The sequence below is a fragment of the Ranitomeya imitator genome, chromosome 1 (genome assembly GCF_032444005.1).
Source record: "Ranitomeya imitator isolate aRanImi1 chromosome 1, aRanImi1.pri, whole genome shotgun sequence".
In the NCBI taxonomy this organism is placed as follows: Eukaryota; Metazoa; Chordata; class Amphibia; order Anura; family Dendrobatidae; genus Ranitomeya; species Ranitomeya imitator.
The window spans coordinates 349,975,502-349,998,878 of NC_091282.1; the positions used below are offsets into that span (position 1 = coordinate 349,975,502).

The window sequence follows — 23,377 nt, forward strand, 5'->3', positions numbered from 1 at the left end:
AATAAGATCAAGTTAGAGCATGGTGGAATAGAAATAAAACTTGTAATTGGGTTCAAATTGAATTGCAATGTGCAGCCTCTATAAATCTAAAAGCTCTATTTAGTGCATCTTTGATTGCTCAAACTAAAAGGAGAGATGTTCTTCCTCTGACGGTGTCATCCATCTAAAGCTGAAAAGCATTCCATAAAAAAGGTTCTAATGCCTCAGTCCCTGTAATGTCCATAACTCCTATGGAAACCTTAGAACTCTTAATACCAGATATTATTAAAGATTGGACAAAATGAGGCATTGTACTAGTGAAAGATGTGTATGAAGGTCCTAACCTCCTTTCTTTTGCTTCTTTACGTAATCATAAAATATCTCCAAATTTACTGTTTTATCCAGTAAAGTGGGCCTAAACCCTATATATAATTTAATCGACATGAAAAATGTTTTTACAAAGTCGACTTCCTTTTTATCATGGGAAAAATAATTGAATAAGGCATTCTCGAGCAGTGAATGGACAAGCTCACTAGTTTTTGCAGCTCGAACCTTCAAATGTGCCTCTTATCTTGAGTCCTATATGAAAACAGTTTCAGTTGACTCTGCTGGCGTAATTGTGGTCAAAAAGGTTTGTTAATCCACACATTTTGGAGCTGTCCAGCAGTAGCGTATCCGGGGGGGCAGCTGGGGCATGTGCCCCGGGCGCAGCCGACAGTGGGGCGCCAGCGGGCCACCTGAAATTGACAGCCGGCTCAAGTGCTGCGCGTCGCTACGAGTCCCTTCTCATTTTAAGCCAGCAGCGCCCCTGACGACCGCTGAGAGGCGCTGACCACCGCTGGCACTTCCGCATCAGGGAAGCGCCAGGCAGCAGCGGCTGATGTCACTGAGCTGTGACAGGATGCTGCTGGGTTGCGCCAGTGTTCAGGTGTGTGTTGGAGTCCGGTCGGTACCGCGGACGGTGCTAAGTGCTCCAGACATGGAGCTGAAGAAGTCTGAAGACACCGACCTAACTAATAGAATCAATCAATCAGAAATGATGTCTGAAATTTAAGGGGGCTGGTTGGGGTCGGGCATATGGAGCCTGCCTGAATGCATGATAGGGGGAGGGGTCGGGACTCGGCCAGGGGCAACGCAGCAGCGGTATGTGTCACTTGTGACTGAGGACTGTCTGAAGCAAAGCCTTAAGGCCCCGTCACACATAGCGACGCTGCAGCGATACCGACAAAGATCCGGATCGCTGCAGCGTCGCTGTTTGGTCGCTGGAGAGCTGTCACACAGACAGCTCTCCAGCGACCAACGATGCCGGTAACCAGGGTAAACATCGGGTAACTAAGAGCAGGGCCGCGCTTAGTAACCCGATGTTTACCCTGGTTACCATCCTAAAAGTAAAAAAAACAAACACTACATACTTACCTACCGCTGTCTGTCCCCGGCGCTGTGCTCTGCACTCCTCCTGTACTGTCTGTGTGAGCACAGCGGCCGGAAAGCAGAGCGGTGACGTCACCGCTCTGCTTTCCGGCTGACCGACGCTCACAGCCAGTACAGGAGGAGTGCAGAGCACAGCGCCGGGGACAGACAGCGGTAGGTAAGTATGTACTGTTTGTTTTTTTACTTTTAGGATGGTAACCAGGGTAAACATCGGGTTACTAAGCGCGGCCCTGCGCTTAGTAACCCGATGTTTACCCTGGTTACCAGTGAAGACATTGCTGATTCGGCGTCACACACGCCGATTCAGCGATGTCGTGTTGTAATAGGATCCACCGCACTCCCTATGTGGAATATCTTATACAGAAATTCAATTTTTTTGAAATTTGCTAATTTATTTTGTGCAAAAGAACAATCATACAGGTATATCAGATCAAATCAGAATTATTACAAAAATTGTGAATGCGACTCAATATGATTTCGACGTTTCGACCCTTCCCGGGTCTTATTCTTGTGGTCGCACTGTGAATATAAAACGATATATACAAATCTAAACATCGATAATAAACATAGATTATTAACAAATACAATACAACAGACAAATATATGGTACAATATATACATTATAGTTTGATTCTTTAGTAAGTGCTCCCCATCTGTAAACTATTAAATACTATGAGGCTGGGCTCTGGTGAACACTGTAGAGGGAGTCTGTCAAGTGACATAGTATCTCACGAGAACTTCAATGTCATCAAGTAGGATTATTACCTTAGTCCAGGCTACGTGAATAGTTCTTAGAACAGAAATGATGTCCCTGTAATATCCAGGGGCTATGGAAAATGATAATTACATAAATAAAATTAATATCCGGTGGTGAATATCATAGGTCAAGGTCAAGTATATGTATCTAGGAAGGTAAATTACCAGGTATAGTCTTTTGATATTTAAGTGCAGCCTCGAGATTGATCTGTCTCTGGATGTGACCTGTAAAGTCACATACAACTGTGAGTAATAGTGGGTAATAGAATCCCAAAGAGATTGGACAAAGTGGTTACCTTAATAAAGACCAATGGTGATGTTTCAGTGTCCTGCTGATGATTGTTATTTAGTTTAGGGGCTGGTTCGCCTTTCGGTACAATCTGGAAAGTTATATGTATAGTGGTAATATGATATAGAAAATAAAGTAGATTAGATAAAATATACAAAGCCCCATGATCATGGTAAAAGGTAATTACCTCCTCCGGCCGTAATGATTTATGTACTATAGGTAATAGGTAAGGTGCATGCAGCCTTCTGGGTATAGTGTTTCCAGGGAAAACCTGAAATATCATAGGTTGATCCAGTGAAAAACGGTTATTTATATAGGAGTGTCCCAGGGAGGGTGAACGATCATTACCTTGGACTGTGGTAACAGCGGCGCATCCGCGTCTTGCTGTTGTTTGTAATGGCATATAACCCTATAGGGATCAAAGTCAAACAAATAGGTGTGATACAATGTATGGCACCTACTTCCAGAAGTAATGAGGGGTCTGCATAATTGTACCTGTAGTGGCCGGTGAATCGCGCTCCTGTGTCCTGATGTGAGGCATGTTTTCTGTCCTGTGGAGCCCCTTATGTACTATCGCCGCTCTATGGATAACCGGAAGTGATGTAATGCGCCCTGGAACAGTGTGTGTGCGCATGCCCCGGCATTCCATGTGGATTCATGGCGCCGCTCTAAGCTAAATGCAGGGGGCCAGTGATAGGTGCGTCATACAGCGCATCTTGTGCGCTTGTGCGCATGTCCCTGAATCTGCCTGGCGCCGCTGCGTGTGAAGGAGAAATCCTTAGTAGGATGTGGCATAGCGCTGTCACAGGGAGGGGGTGTGTCAGGATGTAGCGTCCTATATGGATGTGCTATCATGTGTCCCAGGGATAAGTCATGGCTACTGATAGAAGGAAGCAGGAAATTATTCATGTCCCTATCTATATCTTGAGGAGCTTGGAGGGCTGAGGGATATACCATCCTACCGGATATAGGATAAAGTAATGCAGACAAAAAAATGAAAATAGGAGATTTAAATTGGAAAATAATGAACAAAAGGAAATAAAAATAAATTTAAAAATACAAAATACAATAAGCCTGGATGGAAAAACCGGAAAATAATGAAATAAATAAAAATAAAATTGCAAGGGGGGGGGGGGGGGGGAAACGATTATATGAATGCATATGTAGACAAAAGTGAAAATAAACTAAAATAAAAATAAAAATAAGATGGAACAGAAAAAATGGAACAGAAAAAATGAAAAATAGAAAAAATAAAATGAAAAAATAAAATAAAAATCAAAATAAAATAAAACAGAAAAAAAATAAAACAGAAAAACAGAAAAAAACAGAAAAAATAGAACCCGGGGAGCCAGGAGTAGACACTCACCTAGAACCGAATGGCATCAGCGTGTCTAAAAAAGGAGTAAAAAGGAAGAACGGTTAGTATTATATTAGCCAATTGATTTCCCTATTAAGACCCCTGGGTTCTAACGTATCCAGGGTGTGGATCCAATAACTCTCCCTTTGTTTAAGGGTCCTCACACGATCGCCCCCACGCCTAGGGCGGTCTATTTGCTCTATTACTTGAAATTTGAGTTGTGCTATCGAATGGTGATTTTTTAAGAAGTGGTCTGGTAGGGGGAGCCAGGTCTTGCTGCATCTTATGGTGGATTTGTGACTGGATATCCTGTCTTTTATATGTTGTGTGGTCTCTCCTACATATAGGAGGCCACATGGGCATTTCACCAGGTACACAACAAAGTTAGAATTGCAGGTATAATATCCTTTTATGGGGTAGGATTTACCAGTTCTGGGATGCACAATATTTTCTGATTTTATGACGTTAGAGCAGGAAGCACAACTGAGGCAGGGAAATGTACCATTACGTCTCGTACCCAATAGTCTCTGTGTGACTGTTGGTTGAGCGCTGCCTATGTCCGCTCGTACCAGTTTGTCTCTCAGATTGGCTGCCCTCTTGGTGCACATTAATGTGGGGTTATTGAATGATTCAATATTGGGATAGGCCTGGGCTAAAAGTGGCCAGTGTTTCCTAATAATAGAGTGGACTTTAGGCATAAGGGGATGGTATGTATGCACAAACGGCACCCTTTCATTCTGTTGCATACGTGGAGGAGGTGAAGATGGAGTTAGGGCTCGGATTTTTTCTTTGGCTATTAAGTTAGATGGATAGCTGCGTTCTTGAAATTTTTGTGCCATTGTTTCAAGTCTGGTAGTAGCTGTGGTCGTTTCAGAAACAATTCGTGTAACCCTATGGAATTGTGAACGAGGTATGCTATTTTTTGTACTCTTGGGATGGCAACTAGTATAGTGTAGTATACTGTTGCAATCCGTAGGTTTACAGAATAAGTCAGTCTGGAGATTGCCCATTGAATCTTTGACTACTAATGTATCAAGGAATGGTACGGAGTTGTTATCATGGTGAATGGTAAACTTCAATTCATGGTAAATGGAGTTAAGGAAGGTAAAAAATTTGTCAAGAGTGGTGGTCGTGCCTTTCCAGATGAGGAAAATGTCATCTATGAACCTGTGATAGCAAATAGCATTTTGTTGGAATAATGGATTAGTAAAGACATGTCTAACCTCAAAATGGTTCATAAAAGCGTTAGCATAGGCCGGTGCCATGTTAGACCCCATCGCGGTACCCCGTTGTTGATTATAGAACGTGTCTTCATATAGGAAATAGTTCTCATAGAGAACCAAACTCAGGAGGTCCAGGCAAAGTTGGACCGTATCTGGTGTGTGATTGGATTCCTCTAGTAGTGATTTGGTAGCCTCAATCCCCTTGTCGTGTGAGATCGATGTATAGAGGCTATTAACGTCAAAAGTTACTAGTAAACTGTCCGGGGGGACTGACCCAAGTTGTTTGAGGATGGTTAGGAAGTGTCCGGTGTCTAATAGAAAGGACTTAGTTTTCCTAACTAGAGGAGTTAGTATCTTTTCCAGGAAGACAGATAGGGGCGAGAGGATAGACTCCGTTGAAGCTACAATTGGTCTCCCTGGCGGGTTGATGAGTGATTTGTGCATCTTTGGTAGGATATAAAACACGGGTGTGATCGGATGAGGGTGTGACAGAAAAGTGGCTGTTTTGTGGTCTATGATATTCCGGTCAAGATATGATTTAACTATATGTTTAATCTTTCGGTCAATATCAAAAGTGGGATCCCTTGGTATGGCTTGGTAGGTCTCAGTATCTGACAATTGTCTATGGACTTCCTGGCAATAAGTATGTCGGTCCATGACTACAGTCGCCCCACCCTTGTCCGCTGGCTTTATGATAATCCCCTTATTCTCAGTCAGTGACTTTAGTGCCCTTTTCTCACTTGGTGCTAGGTTAGGGTGTGTTGGAAACAAACCCAGTTTTTGTTGGTGCGAGAGTTGCTTAACCTCTCGATCCACTAGCTCAATAAAGGTCTCTGTGGCGTGGTAGGAACGTGGTGGTTGGTAGTTGCTGGGATTCCGTAGACCCAGTGATGAAATAGATACCACCGGGACAGAGGTTGTTCCTTGAGATACTGTAGCGTTGTTGTTGGTATCATCCTTTGTTCCAAAATGAGTCTTAAGTCTAACTGTCCGAAAAAAGCGCTGTAGTTCCCTCTCCAGTTTAAAATCATCCCAACTGGGGGTTGGGCAAAAGGATAGCCCTTTCTGTAGAAGTGATAACTCTGCAGGGGAGAGAAGGTAACTAGAGATATTAATTACCAGGTTTGTAGACTTACCTGGGACCTTGTGGTCATCCTTTCGCCTCGATCGTCTGGTACGTCTGTATGTTGTAGTCCTCCCCTGCGGCCCTTCGATAAAAAACGGTATCGGTTTGTGTTGGCTGAAGAGTCGCTGCTGGAACTGAAGGATCCTTGTCTCTTTTATTTCCTTTTGTTCATTATTTTCCAATTTAAATCTCCTATTTTCATTTTTTTGTCTGCATTACTTTATCCTATATCCGGTAGGATGGTATATCCCTCAGCCCTCCAAGCTCCTCAAGATATAGATAGGGACATGAATAATTTCCTGCTTCCTTCTATCAGTAGCCATGACTTATCCCTGGGACACATGATAGCACATCCATATAGGACGCTACATCCTGACACACCCCCTCCCTGTGACAGCGCTATGCCACATCCTACTAAGGATTTCTCCTTCACACGCAGCGGCGCCAGGCAGATTCAGGGACATGCGCACAAGCGCACAAGAGGCGCTGTATGACGCACCTATCACTGGCCCCCTGCATTTAGCTTAGAGCGGCGCCATGAATCCACATGGAACGCCGGGGCATGCGCACACACACTGTTCCAGGGCGCATTACATCACTTCCGGTTATCCATAGAGCGGCGATAGTACATAAGGGGCTCCACAGGACAGAAAACATGCCTCACATCAGGACACAGGAGCGCGATTCACCGGCCACTACAGGTACAATTATGCAGACCCCTCATTACTTCTGGAAGTAGGTGCCATACATTGTATCACACCTATTTGTTTGACTTTGATCCCTATAGGGTTATATGCCATTACAAACAACAGCAAGACGCGGATGCGCCGCTGTTACCACAGTCCAAGGTAATGATCGTTCACCCTCCCTGGGACACTCCTATATAAATAACCGTTTCTCACTGGATCAACCTATGATATTTCAGGTTTTCCCTGGAAACACTATACCCAGAAGGCTGCATGCACCTTACCTATTACCTATAGTACATAAATCATTACGGCCGGAGGAGGTAATTACCTTTTACCATGATCATGGGGCTTTGTATATTTTATCTAATCTACTTTATTTTCTATATCATATTACCACTATACATATAACTTTCCAGATTGTACCGAAAGGCGAACCAGCCCCTAAACTAAATAACAATCATCAGCAGGACACTGAAACATCACCATTGGTCTTTATTAAGGTAACCACTTTGTCCAATCTCTTTGGGATTCTATTACCCACTATTACTCACAGTTGTATGTGACTTTACAGGTCACATCCAGAGACAGATCAATCTCGAGGCTGCACTTAAATATCAAAAGACTATACCTGGTAATTTACCTTCCTAGATACATATACTTGACCTTGACCTATGATATTCACCACCGGATATTAATTTTATTTATGTAATTATCATTTTCCATAGCCCCTGGATATTACAGGGACATCATTTCTGTTCTAAGAACTATTCACGTAGCCTGGACTAAGGTAATAATCCTACTTGATGACATTGAAGTTCTCGTGAGATACTATGTCACTTGACAGACTCCCTCTACAGTGTTCACCAGAGCCCAGCCTCATAGTATTTAATAGTTTACAGATGGGGAGCACTTACTAAAGAATCAAACTATAATGTATATATTGTACCATATATTTGTCTGTTGTATTGTATTTGTTAATAATCTATGTTTATTATCGATGTTTAGATTTGTATATATCGTTTTATATTCACAGTGCGACCACAAGAATAAGACCCGGGAAGGGTCGAAACGTCGAAATCATATTGAGTCGCATTCACAATTTTTGTAATAATTCTGATTTGATCTGATATACCTGTATGATTGTTCTTTTGCACAAAATAAATTAGCAAATTTCAAAAAAATTGAATTTCTGTATAAGATATTCCACATAGGGAGTGCGGTGGATCCTATTACAATACTTGTTATAGACCCTATGGTCTGTCACACCAGCACCCCGACTCAATTATAGAGTGCAGGCCAATATATTTGTATTTATAGATTCAGCGATGTCAGCGGGACCTCAACGATCAAAAAATGGCCCAGGCCATTCCGACACGACCAGCGATCTCACAGCAGGGGCCTGATCGCTGGTACGTGTCACACATAGCGAGATCGCTACTGAGATCGCTGTTGCGTCACAAAACTTGTGACTCAGCAGCGATCTCGCTAGCGATCTCGCTATGTGTGACGGGGCCTTTAGCCAGGGGCTGGATCAAGACTGAGGAACATATCATGATATCGGGGGGGAGGGGGGGGGTGATGTGGATGGGTTGGGGGCAGAAATCAGGACATTATAAGGGGGGCACAACACATGACATTATGGGGGCACAAATCACAATCAGGACAGTATGGGGGCACAAATCTGGACATTATGGGGGCACAAAATCAGGACATTATTGGGGCACAAATCATGACAGTATGGGGGCACAAATCAGGACATTATGGGGGAACAAATCAGGACATTATGGGATCACAAATCAGGACATTATGGGGGCACAAATCACAATCAGAACAGTATGAGGGCACAAATCTGGACATTATAGGGGCACAAATCAGGACAGTATGGGGGCACAATCTCGATGTTATAGGTGCACAAATCAGGACAGTATGGGGGCACAAATCTGGACATTATGGGGGAACAAATCAGGACATTATGGGAGCACAAATCAGGACATTATGGGGGCACAAATCACAATCAGGACAGTATGGGGGCACAAATCAGGACAGTATGGGGGCACAAATCTGGACATTACGGTTCAAATGGGGGAGGTTTGGGGGGCACCAAACTGATCCTTTGCCCCGGGTGCAGGAAAGGCTAGATACACCCCTGCTGTCCAGTAATCACTGCCACCTGGCTGTTTACTTTCCATCTGATCTCTTCTCTACTCCACCAAAAAATAAAACCATCTCCTTCTTTAGCACTACTTTTGTTAGATATACATTCTATTCCCTCCAATGGCAGAGTAATTGCCTCACATATCCTTCAAGCTACAAAAGTAGCGATTACAAGATATTAGAAGTCCTCAGGAATTCCTGCCATTGAAGAGATAATACAATCAATAAATAAAACTTGTGCTTTTGAAAAAATGATAGCACACAAAAATAATAAGTTACACGTTTTCAATGTTAATTGGAAGAGTTGGTTGAATCATCCAGAAAATATTGTTTAAATTTAATAGTAGTCATTAATGAATGTAATCCTTGAAATCTGTTGAATACAGCCCTGTATGTTATGTTGTATTTTATTTTCTGTAGATTTAATCCCTATGTAGACTTCAATGTTTGTTAGTCTAAAGTATTGTATACACTGTTTGTTATTTTTTTAAAACCAAATAAAAAAAAAAGAAAGAAATGCATGAAATAAGGTGCAAGTGCTTTAGCAACTCGTTAGGTTACTTTCACACGTTTTCAGTGTCAGGCTAAATCCGGCGAATGTTGGAAAAACTGGATCCGGCGCAGATTGTGAAAAAATGATGCGACGGATCCGTTTTTTTGACGGATACGGCTAGCATATCTAGATTATTGGATAAAAAAATTTGGAGCATGCTCAGTTTTAAAAAACGGATTAGGCCGCCGGATCCGCCTTTTTCCGGATCCGGCACCTTCCGGCTCCCATAGGCTTCCATTCTAGCAAACAGCCGGAAGCGCCGGATCCGACAGGCTTTTTCGCCGGAGACAAAAAAACGTTGCTATGGACGTTTTTTCAAGAAACCAGAATCAGCAGATTTGCCGGATCCGGCGAAAACTGGACGAAACGCAATGTCATCCGGCGCAATCCGGCACTAATGCAAGTCTATGGGAAAAAAACCTGATCCAGTTTTTTTAAATTAGCTGGATTTAGCCTGACACTGAAAACCTGATGTGTAAACGTAGCCTTAAAGTAAGTATAGCAAGGTATTGCTGGAGGACATAAAGTATTTCAGAACAAGTGCAAATAGGCAACAAGAAATCTATTAATCAGGTAAATAAAAAATTCACTCAGGCAAGTCCATGCAACTACTGAAAATAAAATTAAGTCAAAGGATTCAGTTTCTTACCCATATTGTCCAACTTGGATGAGCCAGTGCGCAGCCCTTACACGAGTTTCGCATGGGCTTCCTTGGGGGCTGTATCTAACTATATGCCGCATGCGTCATATCCTAGGGGCCATTGGCATCATGGTGCATATCATCACGTCACGGAACATCACCTTGGAAACAGACAACACATAATGATTTCCACAGAGCGGTTAGTTACGACCAATCTCTATCTCTAATATTACAACTCCCCTAGAACAAAGGACATTCCTAATTTAATCCCTATCTGGCTCATGGACAATACTGGGTTAAAGAGCCCAAATCCAGACGGATCGCATATACTCTGAATAATAATACATAAAGAAAACTAATAATAAAAAACAATAAATAATTTACAGTGAAATACAGTATTGTATACAAAATAAAGTGCAAAGTGCATACAAGCAAAAGAAGGTAACATAGTAACATAGTAACATAGTTAGTAAGGCCGAAAAAAGACATTTGTCCATCCAGTTCAGCCTATATTCCATCATAATAAATCCCCAGATCTACGTCCTTCTACAGAACCTAATTGTATGATACAATATTGTTCTGCTCCAGGAAGACATCCAGGCCTCTCTTGAACCCCTCGACTGAGTTCGCCATCACCACCTCCTCAGGCAAGCAATTCCAGATTCTCACTGCCCTAACAGTAAAGAATCCTCTTCTTTTTGGTGGAAAAACCTTCTCTCCTCCAGACGCAAAGAATGCCCCCTTGTGCCCGTCACCTTCCTTGGTATAAACAGATCCTCAGCGAGATATTTGTATTGTCCCCTTATATACTTATACATGGTTATTAGATCGCCCCTCAGTCGTCTTTTTTCTAGACTAAATAATCCTAATTTCGCTAATCTATCTGGGTATTGTAGTTCTCCCATCCCCTTTATTAATTTTGTTGCCCTCCTTTGTACTCTCTCTAGTTCCATTATATCCTTCCTGAGCACCGGTGCCCAAAACTGGACACAGTACTCCATGTGCGGTCTAACTAGGGATTTGTACAGAGGCAGTATAATGCTCTCATCATGTGTATCCAGACCTCTTTTAATGCACCCCATGATCCTGTTTGCCTTGGCAGCTGCTGCCTGGCACTGGCTGCTCCAGGTAAGTTTATCATTAACTAGGATCCCCAAGTCCTTCTCCCTGTCAGATTTACCCAGTGGTTTCCCATTCAGTGTGTAATGGTGACATTGATTCCTTCTTCCCATGTGTATAACCTTACATTTATCATTGTTAAACCTCATCTGCCACCTTTCAGCCCAAGTCTCCAACTTATCCAGATCCATCTGTAGCAGAATACTATCTTCTCTTGTACTAACTGCTTTACATAGTTTTGTATCATCTGCAAATATCGATATTTTACTGTGTAAACCTTCTACCAGATCATTAATGAATATGTTGAAGAGAACAGGTCACAATACTGACCCCTGCAGTACCCCACTGGTCACAGCGACCCAGTTAGAGACTATACCATTTATAACCACCCTCTGCTTTCTATCACTAAGCCAGTTACTAACCCATTTACACACAATTTCCCCCAGACCAAGCATTCTCATTTTGTGTACCAACCTCTTGTGCGGCACGGTATCAAACGCTTTGGAAAAATCGAGATATACCACGTCCAATGACTCACCGTGGTCCAGCCTATAGCTTACCTCTTCATAAAAACTGATTAGATTGGTTTGACAGGAGCGATAAGGTACAACATATGTGAAAAACAGAAAAAAATATACCGTATATACTCAATTATAAGCCGATATTTTCAGCCCATTTTTTTAGGCTAAAAGTGTCCCTCTTGGTTTATACTCGAGTCATTATCCCAGGGGGTCAGCGGAGGAGGGGGAGCGGCAGGAGTGGCGGCTGTCACATCATACTCACCAGCTCCCGGCGTGGTCTCTGTATGTCCCTGCTTCTCCGATGGTCTCCGGCACCCGCAGCTCTTCTCGTGTTCAGCGGCCACATGGTACCGCTCATTAATGAATATGAACACGACTCCACTCCCATAGGCATGGAGTGCATATTCATTACTTAAACGAGCGGTACTATGTGACCACTGAACACAAGAACAAGCTGCCCGCGCCAGAGACCATCGGAGAAGCAGGGACCATGCCAGGATGGGGTGAGTAGGACTGGGGAGGGTGAGCCACGCGATGTTCACCTGTCCCCGTTCCATTGCAGGGCTCTGCCTTCCGCGTCCTCTGGCTGTGACGTTCAGGTTAGAGGGCGCGATGACGTGTTTAGTGCACTCCCTCTGCCTGAACAGTCACTGCAGAGACCCGGAAGACACAGCGGGGCGTGGCGGTGGTGAAACAGGGACAGGTGAATACCACAAGTGGCGTGTCTTGAGTCAGCGGCGACTCCAGCAACTGGCCCCCATAGCGCGCCGGTGTCCCCGCCTGCTCAGGACCCCAGCACTCGGAGCCTAGCGACAAGAGGTGAGTATGTCTTTATTTATCGCAGCAGCAGCAGCAGCATATGGGGCATAATATTCTATGGAGCATCTTATGGGGCCATCATCCTTTGTGCAGCATTATATGGGGCATAATATTCTATGGAGCATCTTATGGGGCCATCAACCTTTGTGCAGCATTATATGGGGCATAATATTCTATGGAGCATCTTATGGGGCCATCAACCTTTATGCAGCATTATATGGGACATTTTATGCTATGGAGCATCTTATGGGGCAATCAACCTTTGTACAGCATTATATGGGGCATAATATTCTATGGAGCATCTTATGGGCCATCAACCTTTGTGCAGCATTATATGGGGCATAATATTCTATGGAGCCTCTTATGGGGCCATCAACCTTTGTGCGGCATTATATGGGGCATAATATTCTATGGAGCATCTTATGGGGCCATCAACCTTTATGCAGCATTATATGGGACATATTATGCTATGGAGCATCTTATGGGGCAATCAACCTTTGTACAGCATTATATGGGGCATAATATTCTATGGAGCATCTTATGGGCCATCAACCTTTGTGCAGCATTATATGGGGCATAATATTCTATGGAGCATCTTATGGGGCCATCAACCTTTGTGCAGCATTATATGGGGCATAATATTCTATGGAGCATCTTATGGGGCCATCAACCTTTATGCAGCATTATATGGGACATATTATGCTATGGAGCATCTTATGGGGCAATCAACCTTTGTACAGCATTATATGGGGCATAATATTCTATGGAGCATCTTATGGGCCATCAACCTTTGTGCAGCATTATATGGGGCATAATATTCTATGGAGCATCTTATGGGGCCATCAACCTTTGTGGAGCATTATATGGGGCATAATATTCTATTGGAGCATCTTATGGGGCCATCAACCTTTGTGCAGCATTATATGGGGCATAATATTCTGTGGAGCATCTTATGGGGCCATCAACCTTTGTGCAGCATTATATGGGGCATAATATTCTATGGAGCAACTTATGGGGCCATCAACCTTTGTGCAGCATTATATGGGGCCTAATATTCTGTGGAGCATCTTATGGGGCCATCAACCTTTGTGCAGCATTATATGGGGCATAATATTCTATGGAGCATCTTATGGGGCCATCATCCTTTGTGCAGCATTATATGGGGCATAATATTCTATTGGAGCATCTTATGGGGCCATCAACCATTGTGCAGCATTATATGGGGCATAATATTCTGTGGAGCATCTTATGGGGCCATCAACCTTTGTGCAGCATTATACGGGGCATAATATAATATGGAGCATCTTATGGGACCATCATTAACCTTTCATGCAGCATTACATGGGGAATATTTTAATATGGAGCATCTTATAGGGCCCATCATGAACTGTATGGAACATTATATGGGGCTCCTGATTCAATATGGATATTCAAAAACACTTAACCTACTGATGTCTCAATCAATTTTACTTTTATTGCTATCTATTTTTATTTTTGAAATTTACCAGTAGCTGCTGCATTTCCCACCCTAGGCTTATACTCGAGTCAATAAGTTTTCCCAGTTTTTTGTGGCAAAATTAGGGGTCTCGGCTTATACTCGGGTCGGCTTACACTCGAGTATATACGGTATATAGTTTTTCTGTTTTTCACATATGTTGTTCCTTTGTATATTTTAACACATTTGTGGAATTCATATTAGTGAATGGTCTGACTCTTTGCAATGTTTTAATCACTTGAAAATTATTTTATTGTCTATTAGCATATTTTTAATTGATTATTTGGTTATACACTCTCTTATATATGGCACAGCATCCTGGGAAGTTGTATGATATCTAAAGGGAATACATTAAACTTCCCTTATTTTGCTTGTATGCACTTTGCACTTTATTTGGTATACAATACTGTACTCCACTGCAACTTATTTTTTGTATTTTTCATTATTAGTTTTTGTTTATGTATTATTATTCAGAGCAGATGCGATCCATCTGGATTTGGGTTCTTTTACCCAGTATTGTTCATGAGCCAGATAGGGATTAAATTAGGAATGTCCTTTGATCTAGGGGAGTTGTTCGGTAATATTAGAGATAGAGATTGGCTCTAACTAACCGCTCTGTGGAAATCGTTATGTGTTGTCCGGTTCCAAGGTGATGCTCGGTGATCTGCGCATGTCTGTGATGTGATGCTACGCATAGTGCTGCCGTTGGTGCCCAGGATGTGATGTGTGCGGGTCACTGACATCACGGGGACTTTCGCCTACCCGCGGCGTCACATGGGAAGCAACTCACAGGGTGCACCTTACTTCAGAACACATGCGCAATAGAGGATTCAAGAGATGAAGTTCACCAGGGGTCACTACTATATTAGGCAGGCTCTGGCATATAGTTAGATACAGCTCCATAAAAAAGCCCATGCGAAATGTGCGTAAGGGCTGCGCAATGGCTCATCCAAGAGGGGCAATATGATTAAGAACCTGGATCCTTTGACTTAAGTTTATTTTCAGTAGTTGCATGGACTTGCCAGAGTGAATATTTTACTTACCTGATTAAGAAATTTCTTGTTGCCTATTTGCACTTGTTCTAACATACTTTATGTCCTCCAGCAATACCATGCTATACTTACTTTAACAAGAGTTGCTAAAGCACTTGCACCTTATTTCATGCATTTCTTGCATTAACATACTAACAGCTTTTCCAGAGTGCATACCCCATATCCATTCTACCTTCCTTATGAATTAGTTGGTGTTTTCTGTTCTAACTATGCCCCCCATTGTCACCTTGTCCTTATATATATTGAATGTTTTAGTCCATTTATTTGCTTTGATTTATGTATTTTTTAATAAATAATTGTGTAATTTTTAAATGGACCACTGCTCCTGTCTATTTCTGGTGCTTACATACCAGTGAAATATACTCTGAATTGGTACAGATCAGCAGGATAAATTATGCAACAAAACCATTGAGAACTGAATTTTTGGGGGAGAAGTTCAAACTCTTTTCCTGAGGTCATTGTACTGCTGGCAACTGATTAGTGTTCAGTGAGTTCAGCTTACCAACGTGACCTCCTCATGATGTCATATTTAGTATCCAGGCTTACTTGAACAGTTTTCTGTTGATCTCTCGCACTAAAGGCAAAGAAAGTTCACTAAAGCATGATTAAATGGTTTACAAAGTTCAAATTTCACCATGTCTTTTTTTGAACTGGGAAAGATGGGGATTCAAATTGCTCAATTTAAAGGGAATCTGTCATCTACTTTTTTGTATATAAACTGCAGCCACCGCCATCAGGGGCTTATCTACAGCATTCTGTAATGCTGTAGATAAGCCCCCGATGTAACCTGAAAGATAAGAAAAAGAGGTTAGATTATACTCACCCAGGGGCGGTCCGCTGCGGTCCAGTTCAATGGGCGTCGTGGTCCGGGGCCTCCCATCTTCATGCAATGACGTCCTCATCCTTGCTTCCTATCGCAGCTCCAGCGCAGGCGTACTATATCTGCCCTGTTGAGGGCAGAGCAAAGTACTGCAGTGCGCAGGCGCCGGGAAAGGTTCCAGAAGCCCAGCGCCTGCGCACTGCAGTACCCTTTAAAGGACTATTAAAAAAATTTACCCTCCATCCGTTGGATAGGGGATAACTAGCTGACTTGTAAGAGGGTGAACTGTAGTCCCACTGAGAGGGCACTAGGACCCTGTGGTTTTTGCCTGTTGCAGCAGAGGACAGACCTCCCAGAGACAATGTGTGCTGCGGGGTGGGGTCTAGTGTCTCGAGTGTAAAGTGAAAGTAAGAAGTGAGAGCTGAGAGAGAAAAGGCGGGAAGAAAAGGAGAAGCTGCTGTGAGATCTTAAAAAGAGACTGTGTGGATTTACTGCAAGTGTTTTTGGAGGAAAAGAAGCTTTTGAGAGACTTTTTGTTGCTAACGTTCCCCTGGAGAAGAGCTAACCTTTTGTTTAACTCTGTGAGAGACTTGTGTTGCTAACGTTTCCTGGAGAGGAGCTAACCCTTTATCTAAGAAAAGACGGAGACTTTGCTAAGAACCCAGTACGAATTTGGAAGTCTGTGGATTCCCCGTGCATTGAGTGGAGAAACAAGTCTGGACAGATTGCTGATACAGAGACGGACGGATTGTCGTGGAAGCATTCCTAGGAGCTACAGAAGCAGAGACTACATCGTGAGACCACTAACTAAGTCCCCGGCGTTTGGGCTCGGCATCGGCCGACAAGACAAGAGGAGCTTGCTGTAACTTATTGGCGCTGAAGATAAGGATTGGCTGCAGCCTGTGCGGATTCCTGCCTGAGAGGAAATCCATTTCAGGATACGGTACCATAGTTATAAATACCCGGGTATCTCTGCTCAGAGTGTTAAATTGTTACTTTAGAGGTGTATCTTATATTAGAGTTGTGTAAGTTATACTCAATGTGCCGTTCCAGGGGCTCCCTTGATAACACTACATTCAATTTACACTTGTTCCTGTTTTTAGTTTCCTGTTAGGTAAATTTCTTACTAGTCTGTTGTAGTATACAGTTCTCAGGAGACCTTGGAGTGGCACAGTGATTTCAGCTGCTGCTGAGCTAGTGTATCTCTGGGGTGCATCTGCCTTAATATTCTCCATATTACCTTGATTAATTTGCCTTTGAGTAAATACCGTTGGAGATTTCTGCCTTGGTCTTGGTTTGTGACTCACTGGATCTTATTCGGACCTCTGGTCATTACATTTTTGGCGTAGTCGGCAGGATCCAGTGTTTGTCATGGACGAGGGCGAGGGTGGAAATGACCCCGCTGTATCCGCATCCTCCTCGGGGGTTGGGGTTCCCCTGGCGGCCGCTGCGACTCCGGGAGGGTATGTGCCTGTAGGAGCTTTACTTCAGCACATGCCGAAATACGATGGGCGCAATATGGCGTTGCAAGATTGGGCTGAGAGAATCCGGAGTATTCTGCGCATGTGTAATTTGACCCCCGCGTTACGCGCTGAGCTGGCATTAAATGCACTGGAGGGTGATATTAGGCGTATGGTGATGGTGCGCCCAGAATCAGAGAGGGATACATTAGAAAAGATTTTGGAACTGTTAGAGGGGAGTTTGGGGGGCCGAGCGCGTGTGGCCCAGCTTCGGTCCCTATTCTTTAATCGTCCCCAGAGAGAGTGTGAGTCCCTGATGCAGTACTCTAATATTTTACAAGAGATGTTGAATGAGATGCAGCGACTAGACCCGGGGGCCATGGGGGCATTCCGGGAGGTAGACCGCTTGCTCCGGGACCAATTCATCACCGGTTTAGCCCATAGACTTCTCCGGGACAAGCTGTTGGAAATGGCCCGGGTTGCACCAGAGTTATCTTTCTGGCAGATTTACCGAGCTGCAGTGGAAAGGGAAGAGAAATCAGCCTATGTTCCCGAGGGGTCAGTGAACAGTGCCCAGCTGGAGGAAGGTGGGTCATCAGGGTCGGGGGGAGAGGGGCTGGTAAGCATCGTACAAGCTTTGCGTGCTGGGGTGAAGGAGTTGAAGCTGAAATTGTCTCAACTGACAGTTGATCCCGCCTCTACCCCCTCACGGGAACCTCCTGCCCCACCCCCTGGAACGGTGACCCCGCAAATGGCCAGGTCGTCCTATCAGAATGAGTCAAGCCCTCGCCCACGAGGAACAATCACCTGCTGGAAGTGTGGCCGCCAGGGACACATCTCGCGTTACTGCCGGGTGCTTACAGCCCCAGAAACCTCGTCGCCGGCTTTAAACTTCCGGCCGCTGCCATGAGAGGGCAAGCAGCAGCAGCCCCACCCACACAAAGCCCTCGACGGAATGAACAAGATTTGTTTGCATGTAGTCCAGTGATAGAAGCAGAGTTTGAAGGGCGGAAGATGAGGTGCTTGGTTGACACGGGATCCGAATGTACTATAATGCCTCTAGAAGTATATGAGAGATACTTCAGTCGACTAGTGATTCCAGAGGATGGCCGAGTGATACGACTGACCGCCGCAAATAATGGTCAATTGTCAGTCAAAGGGATCGTGTGGATGCAACTAAAAATGTTTGGTCAAGAGCTGGGGCAGAAAGGGGTAGTACTGGTGGATCACCCCCCTAGAAGAGGGATGGAAGTGACGCTCGGAATGAACGTGCTGCGAGATTTGAATCACCAGATGTATGCCAGTGAAGGACCCCGATACTGGGCCCGTGCGACAAGACACCGACCCACACAGAGAATTCTACACCGTCTAGTGCTGAGTTGCGACTTGCTGAAAAGTGCAGTCCCAGGTGGCCGGGTGGGCCGGGTCCGAGTGACTTCGAGGGCCCCGATCCTGCTGGGACCCAGACAAGAGGAACTCTTAATGCTGCCTGTGGGAGCTGCACAGAGATTGAATGGGCTTGAAGTGCTACTTGAGCCCGCCCGAGAGGGTTCCTCATTTGCCAAGGTACATGTGGCCCGGTCTTTGGCGATTGTGAAGAATGGACGAGTGCCGGTCCGATGCATCAATGTTTTAGATGAAGCTGTTGCAATTCCCGCTGGGACCATACTGGCTGAACTGTTCGTGCCGGCAGAGAAGGTGCCGGAAAATGCAGGGTTCGAATTGCGACCAGACCAACAGTCATCCTGGACATTCGCGGTCGAGGTAGGCCGGACTGAACCTCCTATGGAGGAATGGAATGTTCATGTGATCATGGAGCAGATGGGAGTGGATCGGGAGAAGCTGACCCCCGTGCAGTTGGAGCAGTTGGAGAGAGTTTTGTGGGAACATCAAGAGACATTTTCCCGACATGGAGAGGACTTCGGGTGTACCCAGACGATTGAGCATGAGATTCCAACGGGGGATACTCCACCCATTAGAGAAAGATATCATCAAATTCCACCGGCGCTCTATCAAGAGGTGAAGAGCATGGTGGCCAGTATGCTGGACAACCAAGTGATCCGAGAGAGCCGGAGTCCCTGGGCGGCCCCTGTAGTCTTGGTCCGCAAGAAGGATGGGACACTCCGATTTTGTGTGGACTATCGGAAATTGAATGCCCACACCGTACGGGACGCATATCCTTTACCCCGTATTGAAGAATCCCTGTCGGCCCTGGGTCGGGCCAAGTATTTCTCAACGTTGGATTTGGCAAGCGGGTACTGGCAGGTCCCAATGGCTGAAAAAGATCGGGCCAAGACGGCGTTTGTCTTGCCAATGGGGCTCTTTGAGTTCAACCGGGTGCCCTTTGGCCTCGCTACCGCCCCAGGAACCTTCCAACGCCTGATGGAACATTGCTTGGGCGATCTAAATTTTGAATCAGTCCTGATATATCTAGACGACATTGTGGTGTTCGGAACCTCATTTGAAGATCATCTGGAGAAGCTGCGTCAAGTTCTCCGGCGGCTCAAGAGCTACGGCCTGAAAATAAAGCCAAAAAAATGTCAACTGTTACGAAACCAGATTGAATATTTGGGGCATCTGGTGACCCCGGACGGGGTACTACCTTTAGCCAGTAAGATTAAGGCAGTACAAGAGTGGCCACCTCCTTGTGACCTGCGAGAAGTGCGGGACTTCCTGGGCCTAGCAGGATACTATCAGCGGATTGTGCCTAAATTCTCACAAGTGGTGAGTCCCTTGAATGAACTTTTGAGAGGGACAGCGCTGGGTCCTCGAAATCGCCCCATTCCATGGGGGCCCCTACAGAAAAAGGCATTTGATGGAGTGAAAACCGCCCTAACGAGTGCCCCATTGCTGGCCTACGCCCGGTTTGACACCCCTTTTTTGTTGTATACCGATGGTAGTCTTCATGGGTTGGGGGCAGTACTAGCACAGGTGCAGGACGGCCGAGAACGAGTGATTTCTTATGGCAGCAGATCTTTAAGAGACTCCGAGCGAAATCCGGCTAACTACAGCTCATTCCGGCTGGAATTGCTGGCCCTGGTGTGGGCAATGACAGAACGCTTCGCCGAGTATCTAACAGGAGCTGAGGTGCTAGTCATGACAGATAACAACCCGCTAGCTCACTTAGAGAATGCAAAACTGGGGGCGTTGGAGCAGCGGTGGGTCGCCAGACTGGCCAAGTTCAATTACCGCATTAAATTTCGCTCTGGTCAAGAGAACGGCAATGCAGATGCATTGTCAAGGGTGCCCCTTGGGTCATGCGGGGAAGATGTTGACGAACAACTTGAGGATACTGAAACTCCAGCTTTGGGGCAGATACCTATCTTCCAAAGTGTGGTACACTCAAGTGGGGTGGCCACCGGGATGCCCTGTGTCCTGGGTAAAACACCCTCAGATTGGACAAGAGTCCAGGATGAGTGTCCGGACATTGCACTTGTGCGCCGTTGGGTACAAAACAAGGCCTGGCCCAGTGCAGAGGACAAGGCTCAGTTGTCCATGGAAGGAATGAAACTCCTTCGACAATGGGATAAATTGTGTGTGGAGCAAGGTCTTTTGTATCGTAAGGTGTACCTGCCATCGGAGCTGCAGCATCGGTACCAACTGATAATTCCTGTGGGGATGGGGCCGGTGGTCGCTCGTGAGGCGCATGAGAAGGGGGCCCATTTTGGAAGTGAAAAGACACTTCAGTGGTTGCAGCGAGTCCTCTACTGCCCTGAGTTGGGAGGGATGGTGGCCGACGCATGTCGGCAGTGCCGAATTTGTGGGCTCAACAAAAGCCCTGAGCAGCGGGCTCCCACACAGTCTATTAAGACTTCAGCTCCACTGGAGCTACTCATGATTGACTACGTGTTGATAGGGTACTCTACGTCAGGGTACTCCTATTGCCTGGTGATGACAGATCACTTTACCAAGTATGCTGTAGCAGTGCCGACAAGAGATCAGACGGCCAAGTCGGCGGCTGAGGCAGTGTGCCGACATTTCTTCCAAGTGTTCGGGTGTCCGCAGAGAATACATTCAGATCAAGGGGCCTGCTTTCAGGGGACGCTGATGAAAGAGTTGCACCAGCTCTATGGTATCGAGCAGTCGAGAACAACGCCTTACCACCCTCAGGGTAACGGGGCGTGTGAGCGTTTTAATCGGACCCTGTTGCAAATGTTGAGGTCCTTAGAGAGTCAGCAACAGACATGCTGGCCTGAGTATCTCCCCGAATTGATGTGGGCTTACAATAACAGGGTGCACAGTACTACTGGTTACTCACCACACATGTTGATGTTTGGTAGACCTGGCCGAGACATTGAGGATTTGAACATGCCAGATCCCTCCTCCGCCCCCCTTCGGACTGCATCCGAGTGGGTACGAGAGCATCGGCGGCGGTTGAGGGTGGTGCATCAGGTGGTGGGCGACCGCCTTCGACAGGTGGTCCATAAGGACACGCGACCTGTACAAACAGAGCTGTTCTCTCCGGGGGACAGAGTGTTGGTGAGGACAAAACGACGGTCAGGAAAGCTGAGTGACCGATGGGAGGCGATACCGTATCTGATAAAAAAACAGGTGAACCCTGAGATTCCAGTGTACGAGGTCAAACCGGTGGGGACAGGGGGGCCAACCCGTAATTTGCATCGTAACATGTTACAACGGTGCTGGTTTGAAGATTCGGCGCCTACTCCCCTAGAGCCAGAGGCCATGTTCCAAGGGGCGGAAGCTCTGAATGATCTTGAGTTTGATGGTGTGCTTACTCCTGCGCCTGCTTATTTGCCCCCTGTGACCGATCTGGCCTCGGGTGATGAGAATGTTGGGGATATGGAGGATGTTGTTGAGGAGAGTGCATCAGGTCAACTGCTTGGTCCTGACGCTGTATCACAGGACATCGAGCCGCAGGAGGAGACAACTCCACTTACGCCCACTAACACGACCACGGAAGAGACTCTAGCTCCCTCTAAGGTCGCACCTGTTGATGTAGGACTCAGGAGAACTACACGATCTACGGCAGGAATACCGCCTCAGCGATATGCTCAAGATGAATTTGAGTGGGAAGGTATGTCGAGGACGCCAACCTCTAGTGGGGTGGCATGTAAGAGGGTGAACTGTAGTCCCACTGAGAGGGCACTAGGACCCTGTGGTTTTTGCCTGTTGCAGTAGAGGACAGACCTCCCAGAGACAATGTGTGCTGCGGGGTGGGGTCTAGTGTCTCGAGTGTAAAGTGAAAGTGAGAAGTGAGAGCTGAGAGAGAAAAGGCGGGAAGAAAAGGAGAAGCTGCTGTGAGATCTTAAGAGACTGTGTGGATTTACTGCAAGTGTTTTTGGAGGAAAAGAAGCTTTTGAGAGACTTTTTGTTGCTAACGTTCCCCTGGAGAAGAGCTAACCTTTTGTTTAACTCTGTGAGAGACTTGTGTTGCTAACGTTTCCTGGAGAGGAGCTAACCCTTTATCTAGGAAAAGACGGAGACTTTGCTAAGAACCCAGTACGAATTTGGAAGTCTGTGGATTCCCTGTGCATTGAGTGGAGAAACAAGTCTGGACAGACTGCTGATACAGAGACGGACGGATTGTCGTGGAAGCATTCCTAGGAGCTACAGAAGCAGAGACTACATCGTGAGACCACTAACTAAGTCCCCGGCGTTTGGGCTCGGCATCGGCCGACAAGACAAGAGGAGCTTGCTGTAACTTATTGGCGCTGAAGATAAGGATTGGCTGCAGCCTGTGCGGATTCCTGCCTGAGAGGAAATCCATTTCAGGATACGGTACCATAGTTATAGATACCCGGGTATCTCTGCTCAGAGTGTTAAATTGTTACTTTAGAGGTGTATCTTATATTAGAGTTGTGTAAGTTATACTCAATGTGCCGTTCCAGGGGCTCCCTTGATAACACTACATTCAATTTACACTTGTTCCTGTT

The 23,377-nt window shown here is 45.5% G+C and overlaps 1 protein-coding gene and 2 long non-coding RNA genes across 3 annotated transcripts in view; 1 reads left to right on the forward strand and 2 right to left on the reverse strand.

The window, feature by feature from the left end:
* GAL3ST1 (galactose-3-O-sulfotransferase 1) overlaps positions 1–23,377 on the reverse strand; it is a 186,101-nt gene that overhangs the window by 97,153 nt on the left and 65,571 nt on the right. The gene's annotated exons all lie outside the window — the stretch shown is intronic.
* On the reverse strand, positions 1,793–2,387 carry LOC138657766 (uncharacterized). The gene is made up of 3 exons (XR_011317177.1): positions 2,332–2,387; positions 2,176–2,237; positions 1,793–1,929 (listed from the first exon to the last, which is right to left on the reverse strand). It is a non-coding gene; the product is annotated as an uncharacterized lncRNA (long non-coding RNA).
* On the forward strand, positions 7,426–8,020 carry LOC138657767 (uncharacterized). The gene is made up of 3 exons (XR_011317178.1): positions 7,426–7,481; positions 7,576–7,637; positions 7,884–8,020. It is a non-coding gene; the product is annotated as an uncharacterized lncRNA (long non-coding RNA).